This window comes from Penicillium oxalicum, assembly GCF_001723175.1.
Source record: "Penicillium oxalicum strain HP7-1 chromosome Unknown unanchor9, whole genome shotgun sequence".
Taxonomy (NCBI): domain Eukaryota; kingdom Fungi; phylum Ascomycota; class Eurotiomycetes; order Eurotiales; family Aspergillaceae; genus Penicillium; species Penicillium oxalicum.
In genome coordinates, this window is record NW_026088305.1 from 1 (window position 1) to 21,945 (window position 21,945).

The 21,945-nt window shown below is 26.3% G+C and overlaps 7 non-coding genes across 7 annotated transcripts; all 7 read left to right on the plus strand.

Moving 5' to 3' along the window:
• The first annotated feature begins 11,011 nt into the window (after positions 1 to 11,011).
• POX_tR177 lies at positions 11,012 to 11,082 on the plus strand. Its single transcript has one exon. It is a non-coding gene; the product is annotated as a tRNA-Arg (tRNA).
• Positions 11,083 to 11,112: 30 nt separating this feature from the next.
• Positions 11,113 to 11,183, plus strand: POX_tR178. The gene has a single exon. It is a non-coding gene; the product is annotated as a tRNA-Asn (tRNA).
• Positions 11,184 to 14,295: 3,112 nt separating this feature from the next.
• Positions 14,296 to 14,380, plus strand: POX_tR179. The gene has a single exon. It is a non-coding gene; the product is annotated as a tRNA-Tyr (tRNA).
• A 1,608-nt stretch (positions 14,381 to 15,988) lies between these two features.
• Positions 15,989 to 16,060, plus strand: POX_tR180. Its single transcript has one exon. It is a non-coding gene; the product is annotated as a tRNA-Lys (tRNA).
• Positions 16,061 to 16,264: 204 nt separating this feature from the next.
• On the plus strand, positions 16,265 to 16,337 carry POX_tR181. Its single transcript has one exon. It is a non-coding gene; the product is annotated as a tRNA-Asp (tRNA).
• A 212-nt stretch (positions 16,338 to 16,549) lies between these two features.
• Positions 16,550 to 16,621, plus strand: POX_tR182. Its single transcript has one exon. It is a non-coding gene; the product is annotated as a tRNA-Ile (tRNA).
• Positions 16,622 to 16,629: 8 nt separating this feature from the next.
• On the plus strand, positions 16,630 to 16,715 carry POX_tR183. Its single transcript has one exon. It is a non-coding gene; the product is annotated as a tRNA-Ser (tRNA).
• The last annotated feature ends 5,230 nt before the right edge of the window (positions 16,716 to 21,945 follow it).

Below are 21,945 nucleotides of genomic sequence, written 5' to 3' on the forward strand. Positions count from 1 at the left end.
AAGAAGAAAACTCTAAAAAGAGATTCCGTTTAAAACCCTACCAAAATGGTCCTGTAGAATAAAGGGAGAAAATGAGTATTCTGTTGTAGTTAAAGATAGTGTTAGAGGTAAAAAAGTAAAAATTCATCCTGAAAATTATCATAATGTTTATTCTCATAATAAAGACTCAAAAGACGGGTTTATCATGAGGACGATCTTTCATGAGGGTACCATGATCCAGAAGATCATTGTACTGTAACTTTTCCTGACGGTACAACCTGTACCGGTAATAAGTATTCTACCTTTAGACTTCTAATAGTTCAAAGATGGAATATGTACAAGTTTCAACTAGTGGGATTAACTATCCAGAATGATACAAAAATCATTTTGCCAATTTAAAACACAACCGAACCCCAACACCTAAACAAATAAAAATAAAAGACTTATTAAATTAATTTAATATAATTGTTCAATAGATATGGTTTAACAAGGATTATTCTTGCATAAAAATTCATATAAGATAACTTATACTAATTTCGATCTATTAGTATAGGTAATACACCAAGAATATTCTTGGATTAAATTAAGTATATAAATATACTTATATAAATATATATAATACTAGGTATAAGTAATACTATAAAAGTAGAACTTTAAAAAAAAACATTAAATGAGAAAAATCTAACAACAAAAAATTAAAAAAAAAAAATGAATTTATACTATAATTTTTTAAACTTACAATTGGATGCTCCAACACCATGAGGTTTATTTTTCCAAGATAGTGCTTCACCACAAATGGAAGGAATAGAAGAATTACATAATAACATTATGTTCTATTTAGCTATTATTTTATTTACTGTAACATGAATGATGGCAAATATTATAAGAAATTTTGCAGCTAAAAGATCACCTATAGCACATAAATATATGAATCATGGTACTTTAATAGAATTAATATGACTATAACACCAGCATTTATATTAATATTAATAGCATTCCCATCTTTTAAATTATTATATTTAATGGATGAAGTAATGGATCCATCATTAGTTGTATATGCAGAAGGTCACCAATGATATTGAAGTACAATATCCAGATTCACTAATGAAGATGACGAATTTATAGAATTTGATTCATATATAGTACCAGAAAGGATTTAGAAGAAGGTCAATTTAGAATGTTAGAAGTAGATAACAGAGTTAATACCAGATTAACACACAAGATTTGTAATATCAGCCGCTGATGTTATACATTCTTATGCTTGTCCATCATTAGGTATTAAAGCAGATGCATACCCAGGTAGATTAAATCAAGCTTCTGTTTATGTAAATCGTCCAGGAACATTCTTTGGACAATGTTCAGAGATTTGTGGAATATTACACAGTTCTATGCCTATTGCTATACAATCAGTATCAATAAGAGATTTCTTATTATGATTAAGAGATCAAATGGAAGGATAAATAAAAAATTTATTATTTAACTACATAATATATTTAGTTAAATAAACGTGTTAATTTAATGGTAGAATAACGTGCTACGGACACGCAGATATAAGTTCAAGTCTTATACACGTTTATAAAAGGTGTACTAGTATTTAGTATATTACCATATACAATATTATAAATAATAAATAAAATATTATATTTATAATAATAAGAGTAAGTTATTATATATAACTTATATCTGTAGGATAGATAATCAAATTAAATTTAATTAAATTAATGACATTTTCAATATTTTTGTTTTTAATAGGAATATTAGGGTTTGTTCTTAATAGAAAAAACATTATACTAATGTTAATATCAATAGAAATTATGTTATTATCAGTAACATTCTTAATATTAAAGTTCACTTAGTTTTGATGATATTCTTGGACAACATTTTCCGTGTATATATTAACAATAGCGGGAGCTGAATCTGCGATAGGTTTAGGTATTTTAGTTGCATATTTAGATTAAGAGGTAGTATATCAATACAATATAAGTAATGTATTTAACATTGATAATTTTCCTTTATTAGGTTCAATAGTTTCAGGTTTTTTTTGGAAGAAAAGTTGGAGTAAGTGGAGCACATATAATAACATGTGCTTCAGTAATAACTACAACAATTTTAGCTATAGTAGCTTTTTTTGAAGTAGGATTTAATAATATACCTGTAACAATAAATGTTGGAAGGTGAGTAGATGTAGAATCACTATATGTATTATGAAACTTTAGATTTGATTCATTAACAGTTTCTATGTTAATACCTGTATTAATAGTATCTAGTTTAGTACATATATATTCAATAAGTTATATGAGTCATGATCCACACAATCAAAGATTCTTTAGTTATTTAAGTTTATTCACATTTATGATGATTATACTTGTAACAGGAATAACTATTAATAATGTTTGTAGTTGAGAAGGTGTAGTGTTTGTTCATTTTATTATAAATTTCTGATTTACTAGAATGCAGCAAATCAAAGTTCTATATCAGCTTTATTAACAAATAGAGTAGTGATTGCTTATTAACTATAGGTATGTTTGCTATTTTATGATCTTTTGGTAATATAGATTATAGTACAGTATTGCATTAGCTCCTTACTATAATGAAAATATTATAACTTTAATTGGTATCTGTTTATTAATAGGTGCAACAGCTAAAAGTTCACAAGTAGGTTTACATATTTGATTACTCAAGCTATGGAAGGTCCTACACCAGTATCTGCCTTAATACACGCAGCTACTATGGTTACAGCTGGAGTTTATTTATTAATGAGATCATCTCCATTAATAGAATATAGTTCAACTGTATTAGTATTATGTTTATGATTAGGTGCTATAACTACAGTATTTAGTTCTTTAATAGGATTATTCCAACAAGATATTAAAAAAGTTATTGCTTATTCTACTATGAGTCAATTAGGTATGATGGTATAGCTATAGGTTTATCAAGTTATAATTTAGCATTATTCCACTTAGTAAATCACGCTTTCTATAAAGCATTATTATTCTTAGGAGCTGGTTCAGTAATAACACGCAGTAGCTGATAATCAAGATTTTAGAAAATATGGAGGTTTAAGAGAATTCTTACCTTTAACTTATTCAGTTATGTTAATAGCTTCATTAAGTTTAGTAGCTGTACCTTTCATGACAGGATTCTATTCTAAAGATTTTATTCTTGAATCTTCTTATGGTCAATTCTACTTATCAGGTACTATAGTTTACTTTGTAGCTACTATAGGTTGCAATGTTTACTACATTATATTCAGCTAAAGTATTATATTTAACATTCTTAGCTAATCCTAATGGTCCATTATCTAGTTACAAACATGCACATGAAGGTGATTTATTCTTAACTATACCATTAATAATCTTATCTATTTTCTCTATATTCTTTGGTTTACATAACTAAAGATATATTTAAGGTTTAGGTACAGGTTTCTTTTTGTAGATAATAGTTTTTTATTTATTCATCCTAACCATGAAATAATGTTAGATACTGAATTCGCAGTACCAACATTCTTTAAATTATTACCTTTTGTATTTACAGTATCATTAAGTATAATATCAGTATTATTCTGTGAATTTTACCAAAATTACTTATAAACTTTAAATACTCAAAATTAGGTTATAATATATTTAGTTTCTTCAATCAAAGATTCTATATAGAATTATTCTATAATAAATATATAGTTGAAGGAGTATTAAAATTAGGTGGTCAAACAACTAAAAGTCTTTGATAAAGGTTCTGTAGAATTATTAGGACCATATGGTTTAGAAAAGGATTAGTATCCTTAAGTAACTTAGGAAAATTAAGTACTGGAACTATAACTAGTTATGCCTTATATATTTTAATAGGTTTAATATTCTATATAACATTGTTATACTTCTCTTATAGTGATAATAATTTATTAATATTAGTAATATTTGCATTATTTGTATTATTAAATAAAAACTTATCATATAATAAATAATATTAATATTATTTATTTTGTTTAATTTAAATTTATCTATTTATTGAATATGCTTTTATCTTCAATATTCTGTTTTTTACTATCTAATGCTTGTCATTTAGACGTGATACAGCTATTCTTTATTCAAGAGTAGGAATGATTATTTTATTTTATTGTTTCTTTTTATCTTATAATAGTTTTTTATTTATAACATATTTAGATAATGGTATTGGGTTATTTGGAGGTTTATTTTATACATCTTCTATAACACATACATTTCATATATTAATATTTACTATAAGTTTATTAATATTGAATATGACAGGATTTTATCCTAGAAAATTATTATCAAAGGATTACATGAGTTTTAACAAATTAGTATTTACTCAATTACAATTTGTTAAAAATACAGCTGTATCTAATATAATATTAAAAAAAGGAGAACAATATACTATAATAGAATATACATTAATGTTATTATTTATAATAACAGGTAGTATATTATTAATATCTAGTAGTGATTTTGTATCTATTTTTTTATCTATAGAATTACAAAGTTATGGTTTATATCTATTATGTACTATGTATAGAAATTCAGAATCAGCAACTTCAGCAGGTTTAACTTATTTCTTATTAGGTGGATTATCATCTTGTTTTTTTTTTAGGTATCGCTTTAATATACGCTAACTTAGGTGTTACAAATTTAGATGGTTTTTTATGTTGTAAATAATTTATCAGTGATATTAGATGATCAAGAAATAGCTACACATATACCTTATTGCTTATTACTAATATCTATAGGTTTCTTATTTAAAATATCAGCAGCACCATTCCATTTCTGATCTCCTGATGTTTATGATGGTATACCTACTATAGTAACTACTTTTGTAGCCATAGTAGCAAAAATATCTATTTTAACTTTATTACTACAATTAGTTTATTATACTGACAATATAGAGAAAACATCTCAATATACTTGAACTGTAAGTTTATTATTAAGTTCATTCTTATCTTTAATAATAGGTACTATATTAGGATTAACTCAATTTAGAATTAAAAGATTATTAGCTTATAGTACAATATCTCATTTAGGTTTCATGTTATTAGCCTTAACTATAAATAATGTTGAATCTATACAATCATTTATTTTCTACTTAATCCAATATAGCTTATCTAACTTAAATGTCTTTATGATATTAGTAGCTATAGGTTATAGTTTATATGCTTATAATGATAATAATATAAATCATAATAACTTAATAGATAAAAATAATTCTCCTATACAACTTATAAGTCAACTTAAAGGTTATTTCCATATTAATAGTATGTTAGCCCTAAGTTTTGCTATTACTTTATTTTCATTTGCAGGTATACCACCTTTAATGGGATTCTTTGCAAAACTGATGGTATTCTCTTCTGCTTTAGAACAAGGATTTGTTTTCTTAACTTTAATAGCAGTTTTAACTAGTGTAATAAGTGCAGTTTATTATCTATTAATAGTTAAAACTATGTTCTTTGATAATCATTCATATACAATTTTTAATAATTTTAAAGATTTAAAAATACCAGCTTTAGTTATAAAAAATGACAAAATTGTTGACAAAATACAATTTAACGATAAATTTGCTTTATCTAGTTCTTTATCTATAACTATTTCTGTATTAACTTTAATACTTCTTTTATTTATGTTTATGCCTAACGAAAGTTTATATATGACTAATTTATTATCCATAATATTTTGCATGTCCACCTAGCAAGGCTGCTATTATTTCCTTTATTTCCAAGGTATCTCTTATGATAGTTATATTACTAATAGCTAGAGGGTTTAGAGTACTATTCTCTAAAGAAATTCTACCTAGAGTAATTAAACTAAAATCTGTAGTAATTTTATCTAAATTGATAACTAGTATATTAGTTGGTTTAACTGTTATATGTTTTTGTTTATATACGACATTGTCATTAATATCTACATCTGGTTCCGACTACGACGTTCTAGGTCTAAATATAGAACCAGAAGATTTAATATGAAAGGATCCTCTTGAAGATACAAGTATAAAATCTGCTAGAGATTTATTTTTAATGGACTATAGATCTAGCTTAAAAGTCTCTCGTGGAGTTATACAATGTTCAGGTCGAGAAGGTTGAGAGCAATATCTAAATGAAAATTCAGAGCTAGTTATTAAAGATACTAAAGAAATCAAAGATAAATTATATTCAGGTATACAGAAAGATCCTAAAGGTATAAAGCAAATGTTTAAAGATCCAGAACAAAGAAGCAAAACAAAGATCTTTTTGGATTGTATAGACACTATGGCTAATAACAAGGCACAGTTTAGGGGAAGACCCATCAAAGCTTTTATGCAACTTCCAGATAAGGAGACAGCCTTAGAAAAAGCTTTGGTAGCTACAAAAGCATCAAACCCGCATTTGAATCTTTTCCTGGGAAGAGCTCTGTCGACTATATGCATTTTCATATCATACTAAACACCGTTTGATCTACATAACCTCCACAATTACACACCAGAGTCTTTTGGTGAAGAAATGAGAAATAAATTTAAGGTGGGATATGGTAATAATTTAGTTAAAACTTGAAGAGTTGAACTATCTTATTATTTAGATAATAACCGTGAGGAAGATTTATATGCAAAATTGCGTATAGTAAATATGTCAGAGAAAAATACCCACTTCCAACTAAAGAAAATTAGTTCTGGGATAGGTATCTTTATTAACTAATAATTTAGTTTAACAAAAAAAAATATTATGTGGAAAGGTTGGAGGTATATATAATAAATACATATTAAAATAATATAAAATGTAAAAAAAAAATTAAATTAATTAAATAAAAAAAATGAGAATTTTAAAAAGTAATCCTTTATTAAGAATATTAAATTCATATTTAATAGATGCACCAACACAGCTAATATTAGCTATTTATGAAATTTTGGATCATTATTAGGTTTATGTTTATAATCCAAATTGTAACAGGTGTTACATTAGCTATGCACTATACACCTAGTGTAGCAGAAGCTTTCAATTCAGTAGAACACATAATGAGAGATGTTAATAATGGTTGATTAGTACGTTACTTACACGCTAATACAGCATCAGCATTTTTCTTCATAATGTACTTACACATAGGTAGAGGTTTATACTATGGATCATACAAAGCACCAAGAACATAACATGAGCTATAGGTACAGTTATAGTTATAATAATGATGGCAACAGCATTTTTAGGTTATGTATTACCATATGGTCAAATGAGTTTATGAGGTGCAACAGTTATTACTAACTTAATGAGTGCTATACCTTGAATAGGTCAAGATATTGTTGAATTTATATGAGGAGGTTTCTCTGTTAATAATGCAACATTAAATAGATTCTTTGCATTACATTTCTTATTACCTTTTGTATTAGCAGCATTAGTAGTAATGCACTTAATAGCATACCACGACGTAGTTGGATCAGGTAATCCATTAGGAATATCAGGTAATTACGATAGATTACCTTTTGCTCCATACTTTGTATTTAAAGATTTAATAACAATATTCTTATTCTTTATAGTATTATCAGTATTTGTATTCTTCATGCCTAATGCATTAGGAGATAGTGAAAATTATGTAATGGCTAACCCAATGCAAACACCACCTGCTATTGTACCAGAATGATACTTATTACCATTCTATGCTATATTAAGATCTATACCTAATAAATTATTAGGAGTTATAGCTATGTTTGCAGCAATATTAGCTTTAATGGTTATGCCTATAACAGATTTATCTAAATTAAGAGGTGTACAATTCAGACCTTTAAGTAAATAGCTTTCTTTGTTTTCGTAGCAAATTTCTTAGTATTAATGCAATTAGGTGCAAAACACGTTGAAACACCATTTATAGAATTTGGACAAATTTCAACTGTTTTATACTTTGGACATTTCTTTGTAATAATGCCTGTATTAAGTATAATAGAAAATAGTTTAGTTGAAATAGCAACTAAAAAATAATTAATAAATTAAAATAATTAATTTATTATTAAATTTATATTTATTATTAAAATAATTAATAATATTTTAAAGGAGTTTGAGCAGAAGGTTCTGCGTTTCGATTGCAAATCGAAATAAAGGGATTCGAGTTCCCCGAACTCCTAAAAATAATACTAAATATACTAATGTATTATTGTGAACAATATAAAGATGAAATTACATATTTCACATAAAGCAAATAAAAAATTATATTATACTAAAAATATAAAATATATATTTTTAATAAAAGGTATTATATAGGTATATTTTTATATATAAGTATATTTAAATAAATAATAATATAATTATCAAATAAATATAAAGATAATTATAAAAAACTGCAAGTTAAATATAAATGAGATATTCTATATATAGTAATAATTATAAAAAAATTTAAATGTTAAGTATAATTTCAATATTGGAAGGATTATTATTAATAGTGCCTGCTTTATTATCAGTTGCTTATGTAACTATAGCTGAAAGAAAAACGATGGCTAGTATGCAAAGAAGATTAGGACCTAATTCTGTAGGTTACTATGGTTTATTACAAGCATTTGCTGATGCTTTAAAATTATTATTAAAAGAATATGTAGCACCAACACAAGCTAATATTGTATTATTTTTCCTTGGACCAATGATAACTTTAATATTTGCATTACTAGGTTATTTAGTAGTTCCTTATGGTTCAGGATTATTTGTATCAGATTATAGTTTAGGAATGTTTTATATGTTAGGTGTATCTTCTTTAGCTACATATGGTATATTATTAGCAGGTTGATCAGCTAATTCTAAATATGCGTTTTTAGGTTCATTAAGAAGTACTGCTCAATTAATTAGTTATGAGTTAATATTAACTTCTGTAATATTATTAGTTATATTATTAACAGGTAACTTAAATATGATTACTATAGTAGAATCTCAAAGAGTAGTAGATTTCTTATTACCATTATTTCCTCTATTTATAATATTCTTTATAGGTTCTATAGCAGAAACTAATAGAGCTCCTTTTGATTTGGCGGAAGCAGAGTCAGAACTTGTTAGTGGATTTATGACAGAACATTCTGCTAGTATTTTTGTTTTCTTCTTCTTAGCTGAATATGCAAGTATTGTATTAATTTGTATTTTAAATAGTATTTTATTCTTAGGAGGATATTTATGTATTATACCTGTAAATCTAATAATAGATGTTTTAAATACTCTAGGAGTAGATAATTCTATACTACAAGAGATATTTGTTAATATTTCATCATCTCCTTTAAATTTAGCAGTTAAAACTAGTTTCTTAGTGTTTGTGTTTATATGAGTTAGAGCTTCTTTCCCTAGAATACGTTTTGATCAATTAATGTCAGTTTGTTGAACTGTGTTATTACCTTTAATAATAGCATATGTAGTATTATTACCATGTGTAGTGTATGGTTTAGATGCTTTACCAACACAAATATTATTATAAAATGATAATAAAATAATATGTATTATATAATAGCATAAAAAAAACTTTATGTCGTTTTTAAAGTGTAAAAAAAAATATGCGAAACATATTAAATAAACAGTAAGTAAAAAAAAAATATTTATATACAATGTCTTTATTATTATTATTAGTACCTCTAGTAGGTATAAGTTTTGTAACAATAAAGCAAACTATGGTTTATCAATAGTTAACAATATTAAATAAATCTATAGCCTTGATTACATCAATAATAAATTTAGTTATTTCATTAATAATGTTTTATATTATTGATTTTAGTAGTAAAAGCTTTCAATTTATTGAAGAACACTATCAAATAAGTTTTTGATATATTTAGGTGTGGATGGATTATCTATATACTTTGTATTATTAACAACAATAATAATGCCTATAGCAATATTATCTAATTGAAATTCAATACAATCAAAAAATGTGTTATCATTTGTGGTAATAATGTTATTATTAGAAACATTATTATTAGCAGTATTTTAGTTTTAGACATATATTATTCTACATCTTTTTTGAAAGTATATTACCACTTTATTTTTATTAATAGGATTATTTGGATCAAGTAATAAAGTAAGAGCGAGTTTTTTACTTATTCTTATATACTTTATTAGGTTCATTATTTATGTTATTTCAATAATAGTAATGTCTTCAATAATGGGTACTACAGACTTGATGCTTATCAAAAGCAAACTTTAGTTATGTAACACATTATTTTTATTCTATGGTATTTTTATAGCTTTTGCTGTAAAAACCCAGTAATTTTTTTAAATACTTGATTATTAAAAGCTCACGTTGAATCACCATTATCAGGTAGTATTATATTAGCTGGTATAGTTTTAAAATTAAGTTTATACGTATATTTAGATTAATATTACCTTTATTACCAAAAGCTTCTTTAAATTATACATATATAATATGTTATTGGTGTTATTACAATAATATGCAAGTTTTAGTACTTTAAGAACAATAGATATTAAGAACTTATTGCCTATTCATCAGTATCTCACGCAGCTGTTTATTTAATAGGAGCATTTAGTAATACAGTACAAGGTATTGAAGGAGCAACTAGTTTTAGGTTTAGCTCACGGTTTTGTATCACCAGGTTTATTTATTTGTGCTGGAGGTATTTTATATGATAGATCTTCTACAAGATTAATTACATATTATAGGGTATGGCTCAAGTTATGCCAATATTCTCTATATTATTTTTATACTATGTTTAGGTAATAGTGGTACACCTTTAACATTAAATTTCATAGGTGAATTTATGTCATTATATGGTGCATTTGAAAGAATGCCTATATTAGGTATATTAGCTAGTACATCTATAGTATTATCAGCTTGCTTACACTATATTTATGTTTAACAGAATAGCTTTGGTGGTTCATACTCTGTATACTTTGTAGAAAAATATAGGTGATGTAACTAGAAGAGAGTTTATTATGTTATTAGTATTTGTAGTACTAACAGTATTATTTGGTATATATCCTGCACCAATATTAGATGGTTTACATTACTCAGTAACTTCTTTAATATATAGTATTAATTAAAAAATTATAATATATTATATACACAATATTACATAATAATTATTATGTATATTCTTACTAGCTCAATGGTAGAGCAGAATACTTCTAATATTTAGATCCGAGTTCAAGTCTTGGGTAAGAATTTAATAAAAATTCACTATTTTTATTAATTAGCCTTTATAGCTCAACGGTAGAGCGGAATACTGTTAATATTTTGATAGATGTTCGATTCATCTTAAGGGCTTACTTCTTATTTGTCATTTTCCTATAGATAAAAAAAAAGAATATATCAAAAACTTAAGAAAAAAAAATAAATGCCACAATTAGTACCATTCTTTTTTGTAAATCAAGTAGTATTTGCTTTTGTAATATTAACAGTGTTAATACACATTTACTAAATTCGTATTACCAAAATTCGTACGTATTTTTATTTCACGTATTTACATAAATAAATTATAATAAATAATGTATGTATAAATCAATAAATAAATAGAAAAATAAATTAAAAAATAGAAGTTTTTTCTATAAAAAAAAAAAAATAAATTATATATAAATATATAAATAAATAAACAATTCTATGCGTCAATTAGATTTTGTATTAAGTCCACTGGACCAATTTGAAATTAGAGTTTATTCTCTATAAATGCTAACTTATTAGGTAACATACCACCTATCTTTAACAAACATAGGTTTATACTTATCTATAAGTATAGTTATAATTTAGTATATAGTTTATTAGGAACAAATAATAAAATAATACCTAATAACTGATCAAATAAGTAAGTCAAAGTATAATGCAACAGTACACGGTATTGTAGTAAACCAAATTAATTCTAATAAAGGACAAATGTTTTTTCCTCTTATGTATGTATTATTCATGTTTATTTTAGTAAATAATTTAATAGGTTTAGTACCATACAGTTTTGCTTCAACATCACATTTTATTTTAACATTCTCAATTAGTTTTACTATTGTTTTAGGTGCAACAATATTAGGTTTCCAAAAACACGGATTGAAATTCTTTTCATTATTCGTACCTTCAGGTTGTCCTTTAGCTTTATTACCTTTATTAGTTTTAATAGAATTTATCTCATACTTATCTAGAAATGTATCATTAGGTTTAAGATTAGCTGCAAATATTTTAAGTGGACACATGCTTTTAAGTATATTAAGTGGATTTACTTATAATATAATGACTAGTGGTATAATCTTCTTTATTTTAGGATTAATACCTTTAGCATTTATTATAGCATTCTCAGGATTAGAGTTAGCTATAGCATTTATCCAAGCACAAGTTTTTGTAGTATTATCATGTTCTTACATAAAAGATGGATTAGATTTACACTAATTAAATTAAATAATGTAAATAAATTACTAAAAGAAAAAATTTTAATTTGTACTAATTTCGATCTATTAGTACGGATCATGTTAATAATGTATATATATATATATTATTAATACTATGTTAAAATACATAATTATATTATATTATATTATATTAAATATAATAGCTTATTAAAAAGAGATATAAAAATTACATGTAAATAGGAAAGTCCAATACTAAATATGCATATATGTTCATAAATAATATGAACTTTATAGTAATATAAGGATTTAAACAGAAACTAATAATTATTTTATAAAAAAAATAATTTCGAACACTAATCTTATGTTTAGTTTTTATTTAGAATTATTGTAATTTCTAACAGGAACTGGCTTATTTATATCCTTTTTATAAAAGTAAAAATTATCTGATATGTATAATACAATATAGGTATTATATACCAAAAAAAAAAGTTATAGAGAGTTTGATGATGGCTCTAACTGAACACTGTCCAAGTACTTGACACATGCTAATCGAACGACTAATTAGGTTTTAAGTAATATTTATGTTATTTAAAACTAAGTAGTAGTGGTGTACAGGTGAGTATAAGATAAATTGGTTACCTTAAACCAAGGGAAAATCCCTTATAAATAAATAAAGGTAAAAAAAAAATCCGGTTTAAGATGTTAATTTTTTCTCGGTGAGTAGTAGGAAAGGTAATGACTTTTCTAGCAGTAACCGTAGTCGTGACTGGGAAGTTGATCGACCACATTGGGTCTGAAAAAAACCCAATGCTTTTTTGTACAGCAGTGAGGAATATTGGTCAATGGCCGAAAGGCTGAACCAGTAACTTGGAAGAATGAAATTGTATTTGTATAAATACAGTAGCGATTAATTCGCATAAAATTCTAAATAGATTGTATATAATGAAAGAATCTATTATAAGTCTTGACCAAACTACGTGCCAGCAGTCGCGGTAATACGTAGGAGGCTAGTGTTAGTTATCTTTATTGGGTTTAAAGGGTATGTAGACGGTAAATTAAACTCTAAAAGAGTACTTTTTTACTAGAGTTATATATGAGAAGGAAGAATTTCTGGAGTAGAGATAAAATTTTTTTATACCAGGAGGACTGTCAACGGCGAAGGCGTCCTTCTATGTAATAACTGACGTTGAGAGACGAAGGCTTGGGTAGCAAACAGGATTAGAAACCCTAGTAGTCCAAGCAGACAATGATGAATGTCATACATTAGAGAAGATTTAATGTATAAACGAAAGTGTAAGCATTCCACCTCAGAGTACTATGGCAACATATAACTGAAATCATTAGACCGTTTCTGAAACCAGTAGTGAAGTATGTTATTTAATTCGATGATCCGCGAAAAACCTTACCACAGCTTGTATAACATTTTGTAAAATTGTTACAAGCGCTGCATGGCTGTCTTTAGTTAATGTCGTGAGATTTGGTTAACTCCTTTAATTAACGAAAACCCTCACTTTATTTATTTATATAGAGTGGTTCACTACTACATTAGACTAGATAATAGGGATTAAGACAAGTCATTATGGCCTAAATGCTGTGGGCTATAGACGTGCCACATACGCCTTTACAAAGGGATGCGATATTGTGAAATGGAGCTAATCCCCAAAAAAGGAATATTATGGATTGTAGTCTGTAACTCGACTACATGAAAAAGGAATTACTAGTAATCGTGAATCACCAACGTCACGGTGAATTTTTTCTCAGTTAGGTACTAACCACTCGTCAGGCGCTGAAAAAGAAGATGCAGTAAGTTTGATTTTTTCTGTGTAAAATTATATATAATTAGGTATATAAATATGCAGGAAAGTTTTCGTATGCAAAACTTTGATTGGTGTTAAGTCGAAATAAGGTTCGTGTAATGGAAATTGCACGGGGAGTATAAACATTAAAAAAATTATTTATGTATATATATATAAATATATTATATATATAATCTTTAAAAGGCAAATTGGAATTATTTCCAACTGGTTCGAATCCAGGAAAAAGATATAAGGAAGGGTCCGTTTGTTGGTTTACGGGTTGAGCTGTAAACTCAATGGCTATAGGCCGTCGAAGGTTCGATTCCTTTTCTTCCTAATTAGATTAATATTCTAATCCTATCTTGATATTTTATATTGTTATATATACATTGATAGATTTAAAAATTTTTTTTTATGAACAATATTTTTTTATTAAATGATTATATTACAAATGGATTTAGAATAGAATTAATAGATATTATCTATATAGTTTCTATATTATTAGGTGTACTTACTATAATAAGTAGAAATCCTGTAGTATCTGTATTATTTTTAATAGGTTTTTTGTAAATATAGCTGGTTTATTAGTATTAATAGGTTATAATTTTATGGGTTTAGCATATATTTTAGTATATGTAGGTGCAATATCTATATTATTTCTTTTCATATTAATGTTAATTAACATTAGAATATCTGAACTTTTAAATGAAACTAATAATGATATACCTTTAGCTATGTTAACAGTTTTATTATTTTATTATATAATAGGACAAGTATTACCTTCAAGTTTAGGAGATAGTGCTATAATATCTTTAGGATCAAATTCATTTTCAGAAGTATATAATGTACAATTAGATAATCAAATTTTTAATTTGGCTGATTTAAAACAACAAATAGGTTATGCAAGTAGTAATGGATGAGATAGTTCATTAATAGAACCTACTCATATAGCTAGTATAGGTAATATAATGTATACAAGTTACTCAATATGATTAATAATAAGTTCAATTATTTTATTACTAGTATGGTAGGAGCTATAGTAATAACTATAAAACAAAAATAATAAAGATAAGAATAATTGAGCAATAATAAAATTAAAAATATGATATATACATCAAAAAGTAATTTTCAAAATCATCCTTTTCATTTAGTTTCACCATCACCGTGACCTTTATTTACTAGTGTTTCACTATTTATATTAACAACATCTACAGTTTTATTTATGCATGGATTTCAAGGATTTGAATATTTAGTGCCAGTAGCTATATTTAATGTAATGTATGTTATGGGATTATGATTTAGAGATGTTATCTCAGAAGGTACATATATAGGTAATCATACAAATGCAGTACAAAAAGGATTAATTTAGGAGTAGGTTTATTTATTATATCTGAAGTTTGTTTCTTCTTAGCAATATTCTGAGCATTTTTACAGTGCTATCTCACCTAGTGTAGAATTAGGTGCACAATGACCACCATTAGGTATACAAGCAGTAAATCCTTTTGAGTTACCTTTATTAAATACTATATTATTATTATCATCTGGTGTAACAATTACATATGCTCACCATTCATTAATACAAGGTAATAGAAAAGGAGCTTTATACGGAACAGTGGTTACAATAATATTAGCTGTAATATTTACAATATTCCAAGGTGTTGAGTACTCAGTATCTTCTTTCACTATTTCTGATAGTGTATATGGATCATGTTTCTATTTTGGAACAGGATTCACGGTCTACACGTTATAATAGGAACAGCATTCTTAGCTGTAGGATTATGACGTATGACAGCATACCATTTAACAGATCACCACCACTTAGGTTACGAATCTGGTATATTATACTGACATTTTGTAGACGTAGTTTGATTATTCTTATATTTTCAGTATACTACTGAGGTTATTAGAAATAAATAAATAATATATGACCCATATAAAAGGGTAAGAGACTTTAGTTTAATGGTAAAACATGTGACTTTTAATCATTATAATATGGGTTCAAATCCCATAAGTCTTAAAAATATATATAATATATTAATGACTATAAGTTAATGGTAGACTGCTTATTTACCATATAAGATGTGCTGATTCGAATTCAGCTAGTCATAATTAGTATATTTTAAGTTAATTTTTATTTTATGGCTATAAGTTAATGGTAGACTGTTTACCTTCCAAGTAAAGCGTGTCGATTCGAATTCGACTAGCCGTATATAAATATTTAGGGTTAGTAACTTAATTGGTAAAGGGTTTTCTTGTCGAGAAAATAGATGCCGGATCGAGGCCGGCCTAACCCGTATTTAAGTTAAAATTAATTATATAAAATATCTAAAGGAAAAGTTGCTATTGGTAGGGTAAGATATTTGCTAAATATTGTGTTTTAACACTTAGATGTTCGATTCATCTCTTTTCCGAAGAGCATAGTTTAATAGGCAAAACTGTAAGCTTCAACCTTATATTTCTTAGTTCAAATCTAAGTGCTCTTGAATATAATATTTATTTATCTATTGGTTCTTTAACTTAACTGGTAAAGTGTATTCTTGATAAGGATATGTTCAGTGTTCGAGTCACTGAAGAATCAAAAAAAAAAGAGAGTTGGCTGAGTGGTTTAAGGCGGCTAGCTTGAGTCTAGCTAAGGATAAAAACTTTCATATGTTCGAATCATATACTCTCTGATACCTATAAAAAGGGGAAAATTAAAATAAAAATTATAATTATGTAAAAATTACAGGTTAGTGTCCGGTGGTTGGTCGCTTCATTTGGGTTGGAGATTGTTTATGTTCGAATCATAATAACCTGAAATATATGTATATATATTAAATAAAAAAAAAAATTTCCACAATATAGGTGATATGTATCATATACATCTTGAGAAATCAAGGCAAGTATAAAAAGAAACTATTATGGATGGTTCGCTATATATTTCAAGATTAATCTAGCAAGTAGGACTAGAAATCAAAGAGAAATCTTATAATTAGACAAAGTGAATTGAAATATCTTAGTAATTTAGGAAAAGAAATCAAACGAGATTGTTATTTGGTGTCTTCTAAATAACAAAAGCCTATTAAAAAATTAAAATGGAAAAATCTGTTTGAATATAGGGGAACCTTCCTCTAAGGCTAAAGAAAATATATAAGCGATAGTGTAGTAGTACCGTGAGGGAAAATACTGAAATAGTAGTTTTATAAGCAGCTCGAGTGAAATTTTTAAATAGATAATAAGAGCGTACCTTTTGCATAATGGGTCAGCAAGTTAATTTTAGATGCAAGCATGTAATATAATATTATTATATATTTGCTTAGATAAACCAATTATGAAAAATGAATAAGTATCTAGGATTAGACCCGAAGGCTAGTGATCTTACCATGATCAGGGTTGTAAAAGCCCGAACGGGTTATCGTTGTAAAGATATCCGAGGAATTGTGGTAAGTTAGTGAAAGACAAAACTGACTAGTATAGCTGGTTTTCCGCGAAACCTATGTAAGTAGGTAATTTAATTACATCTTAGCAGGTACAGAACTGTGATCTCGGACAATACCATAGGTATTTGTCAACATCGGGGGGTTGTAGCGACTTTACCGGAGAGTATTTGCACTCGGAAGGGCAAAGATGAATGTTAAATAATCGGACATAGTGCGATAAGGTTGTATGTCTAAAGGGAAACAGCCCAGAACAAGAGTTAAGGTTCCAAAATTATTGTTAAGTGAAATTAAGGATGTTTTCTTTTAAAACAATCAGGAAATAGGCTTAGAAGCTGCCATTTTTTGAAGACCTCGTAACAGAGCACTGATTAAATAATTAGGAGAAAACGCCGAAAATTTAACGGATCTAAAATAATATACCGAAACCTTGTACACATAATATGTGGGGTAGCGGAACATTGGATAAAAAAGTAAATTTATATTTCTAAGAAATATTTAATTAAGGGGTAGAGGTATAATATAAAAATATTAGTGTTAGTATTAGTATTAATATTTTTATTTTTATATTATAAAAAGAATTAGTAAGTACTAAAGTCTTTTGTAATTTTTCGAGGTTAAGAAAAATAGTTCCTTTTTATCTTAAGTTTTAGTAGTATGTTAACCTGTAGGTATTATTATACTTCATTGGACTAAAACACAAAATAATTTCCAAGAGAGAATGCTGACATGAGTAACGAAAAAGGCTTTTAGCCTCGCCTTAAGCTTATGGCTTCTATATCAAACCGGTGTCTAAGAATATTATCAAAGGATAATTTTGATGATATATAATATACTCTTGTAAATAGAGTAAAAATAAAACCTTTATTAAGTAATAAAGGTTCAGGAAAACTTTTTACAAAGTTTATATATTTTAAATATATAATCAGAAACATATTACACCGTACCTAGAAACTAACCCAAGTAAGCAAGTAGAGTATACACAGGCGTTTGAGTGAACAATCATTAAGGAACTCGGCAAATTGACTCTGTACCTTCGGAATAAGGAGGGCCATTATTATTATATATGATGAAATATCATATTAATAATAAGAGGAATCATAAAATAATGTTGTACGACTGTTTAATAAAAACACAGCACTCTGCAAAGATAAAAATCAAAGTATTGAGTGTGATGTCTGCCCAATGTCGGCTGGGTAACGGATTTACCTTGGTTATTAACTGAGGTTTTGAAGGACACCCCGATTAATGGCGGCCTTACCTATGAGGGTCCTAAGGTAGCGAAATACCTTGGCCGTTAAATGCGGTCCTGCATGAATGACTTAACGATACAACAGCTGTCTCGATGATTGTCTCAGTGAAATTGGAATAGCAGTGCAGATACTGTTTACCTCTAGATAGACGAGAAGACCCTATGCAGCTTTACTGTTACTAATTACAAGAGTACAAATTTAGGATGATTTATAGTGTATAAGGTAGTTGTATGATAACAATGAAACACCTTTATTCGTATCCTATTATATCTCTTGATGATTGGGAGGCAGTTTATGCGGGCACAGATCCCACAAAAAGTACCTGGGTATATCCAAAGTTCATATTGTAAATTTGTATATTTATATACAAATATTTTAATTTGTTATATTTATTTTTATATTTATACAGTTACTATTCGATTAAATTCTATATTTATTTTTATTTTAAGTAAGATTTTAACTATATGGTGAATAGATGTATTTTAAACTTTAATATTTAAAAGTTTTTTGTTTATTAATATTGTATTTGTCAATATTAATATGATATTTATATATACTTTAAAAGTTTAATGCTTAATCTTGCTTTACTGTTTGACCTACGAGTCTATCAGTCGCGTAAGCGGGGCATATGATCACAAGATGCATTAAGGAAAGGTCTTGGATTATAGAAAAAGTTACGCTAGGGATTTATAACTGTGAGTCCTCCAATATTATAAAATATTGGTAATATATTGGGTAAATTTCAAAGACAACTTATATTATTTATGTGTATTTGAAGCGAAACTTATTTTAAGCAGATATTTATCTTAAAGATAAATTTAAATAAGGACGTTCAACGACTAAAAGGTGAGTATAGCTAACAATAATCCTTTTTTAATGCCCAACATCTTTATTAACTAAATTTAAAGATTTAATTCTTTATTATTTATCAGTATAATTAATTATATAATAATAATAATGTAATAGACTTGTTTATCAAGCTTTAATATTATATAATTAATTAATTATATTAATATTTTAATATACAAAGTAAATATGTTAAATATTATAAAATCAAAATTAAATAATACATATAAAAAAAAATCATTAAATAATTCTAACGTAACTATATACAATAAAGACTTAATTCCTGCAGTAAGAAATTGAAAAGTAGTGTATATACTTATAATAAAAATGCTATAAGTTTAATACCTATTAAAAGTAAATTTGTTATGAAATTAATTAAAGGATACTTTAATTCATATCATTTGGAACTAGAATCTTTATTAAGAAAAGAAAGATTACGTCGTAGATATAGAAAAATATCAACTAATAGAATATTTATTAGTGATGGTGAATTTAAACACACTAATGATAAAGTTAATATTACATTATATGTATATAATAGACAAAACTTAATTATTTATTAAAACTAAAAAAAGATACACAATATTATTTTCAAAAGCTAGATTATAAGAAAATTAAAATTAATAAGAAATGTAGGTTTAAATATTAAATCAACAAAAAGAAAAAAGTACTATATTAGCAAGTGTATTACCAAAATATAACTTAAATATAACTCAATACGAAATATTTATTATAATAGATTTATAAAAAAAAGCTTAAAAAGATTAATATATTTATGTATTATAAACAAATACTTTATATTAATAAAGCTAAATTTGAAAATTCATATTTACAAGGTTTAATAAGTTTAATAAAAAAGATTTATAATAAAAATGTTGAATTTAATATAATAAATTTAAAATATTTTTATTTAATAGTAATATTTACACACAACCATTAGAATTAAAATTAAAGAAAAAAAGAAATGTGTTAAGATACCTTAAAGTTTTAATAAGAAAAGCAAAAATAAAAAATATTAAATTATTAAAAAATCAATAAAATTATTTAATATTAATAATTTAGATACTAATAATTTAGTGCAGCAAAAAAAAACAAATACAAAATACTTGAAAAAAATTATATTAGATAATATAAAATATAAAAGAGTATCAGGTGTAAGATTAGAAGCTGCTGGTAGATTAACTAAACGTTTCTCTGCTTCAAGATCTCAACGTAGAACTAAATATAAAGGAAATCTAGAAAATGCTTATTCTTCTATTAAAGGTTATTCAACACCAGTTTTAAGAGGTAATTTTAAAGCTAATTTACAACGTACCGTAATAAACTCTACTTCACGTGTTGGAGCTTTTGGAGTAAAAGGTTGAGTAAGTGGTACTTAATAATAAAAATATTTATATATCAATATCCATTCCAAAAATTAGTTAATAAAGATGATGAAATAGTCTGAACCATTTTGAGAAAAATGGAAATAAAAGAATAATCTTTTATGATAACATAAATTGAACAGGCTAATTTGCGCAAGAGAGTACAAATTGAGTGCGCGGTTTGGCACCTCGATGTCGGCTTAGCTCATCCTCATGCATGCAGAAATCATGAAGGGTTCGACTGTTCGTCGATTAAAGAGCTACATGAGCTGGGTTTAATACGTCGTGAGACAGTATGGTTTCTATCTTCTAGAGGAACTTAAAGTAGATTAAAGAGAGCCCCTTCGTACGAAAGGAGTTGGGTATATTGATCTCTGGTTTACCTGTTGTTTATGATTTTATTACATTTATCGCGTAATAATGAATATAACTAAATGCTTATACTTAAGTATTTGATCTCATAGGCATGGCAGGAAAGCTACATCAGTTAAAGATAAGTGTTGAAAGCATCTAAACGCGAAGCAAACTTTATGATACTTTTATACGTAGTAGAACACTACGAGATTAATTGTTTTTAACAATTTATAGGCTTTAGTTGTAAGAATGAAAACATTTTTAGATATAAAGTACTAATTATTTTTAATATACTAGTTATTTTTTCATATCATTAAAAACGCCTTTTTAGCATAAAAGTAATGCAACCGTTTTGTAATCGGTAGAAGTGAGTGCGATACTTGCATTAGGCTAATACAATATTAACTACTATTTATATATTTATAAAATATAATACAATATAGGTATATATTATATATTACAATATAGATATACCTTTATAATATGCAATATAGGTATAATATAATATATGTATTATAAAAATTATATATACCTACAATATAGGTATATATACATATTATATAGACCCAATGGTCAAGTCTGGTTAAGACATAACATTTCACTGTTAGTGCGGGAGTTCAAATCTCCCTTGGGTTGAAAGAGATTAGCTCAGTTGGTAGAGCTGTCGCT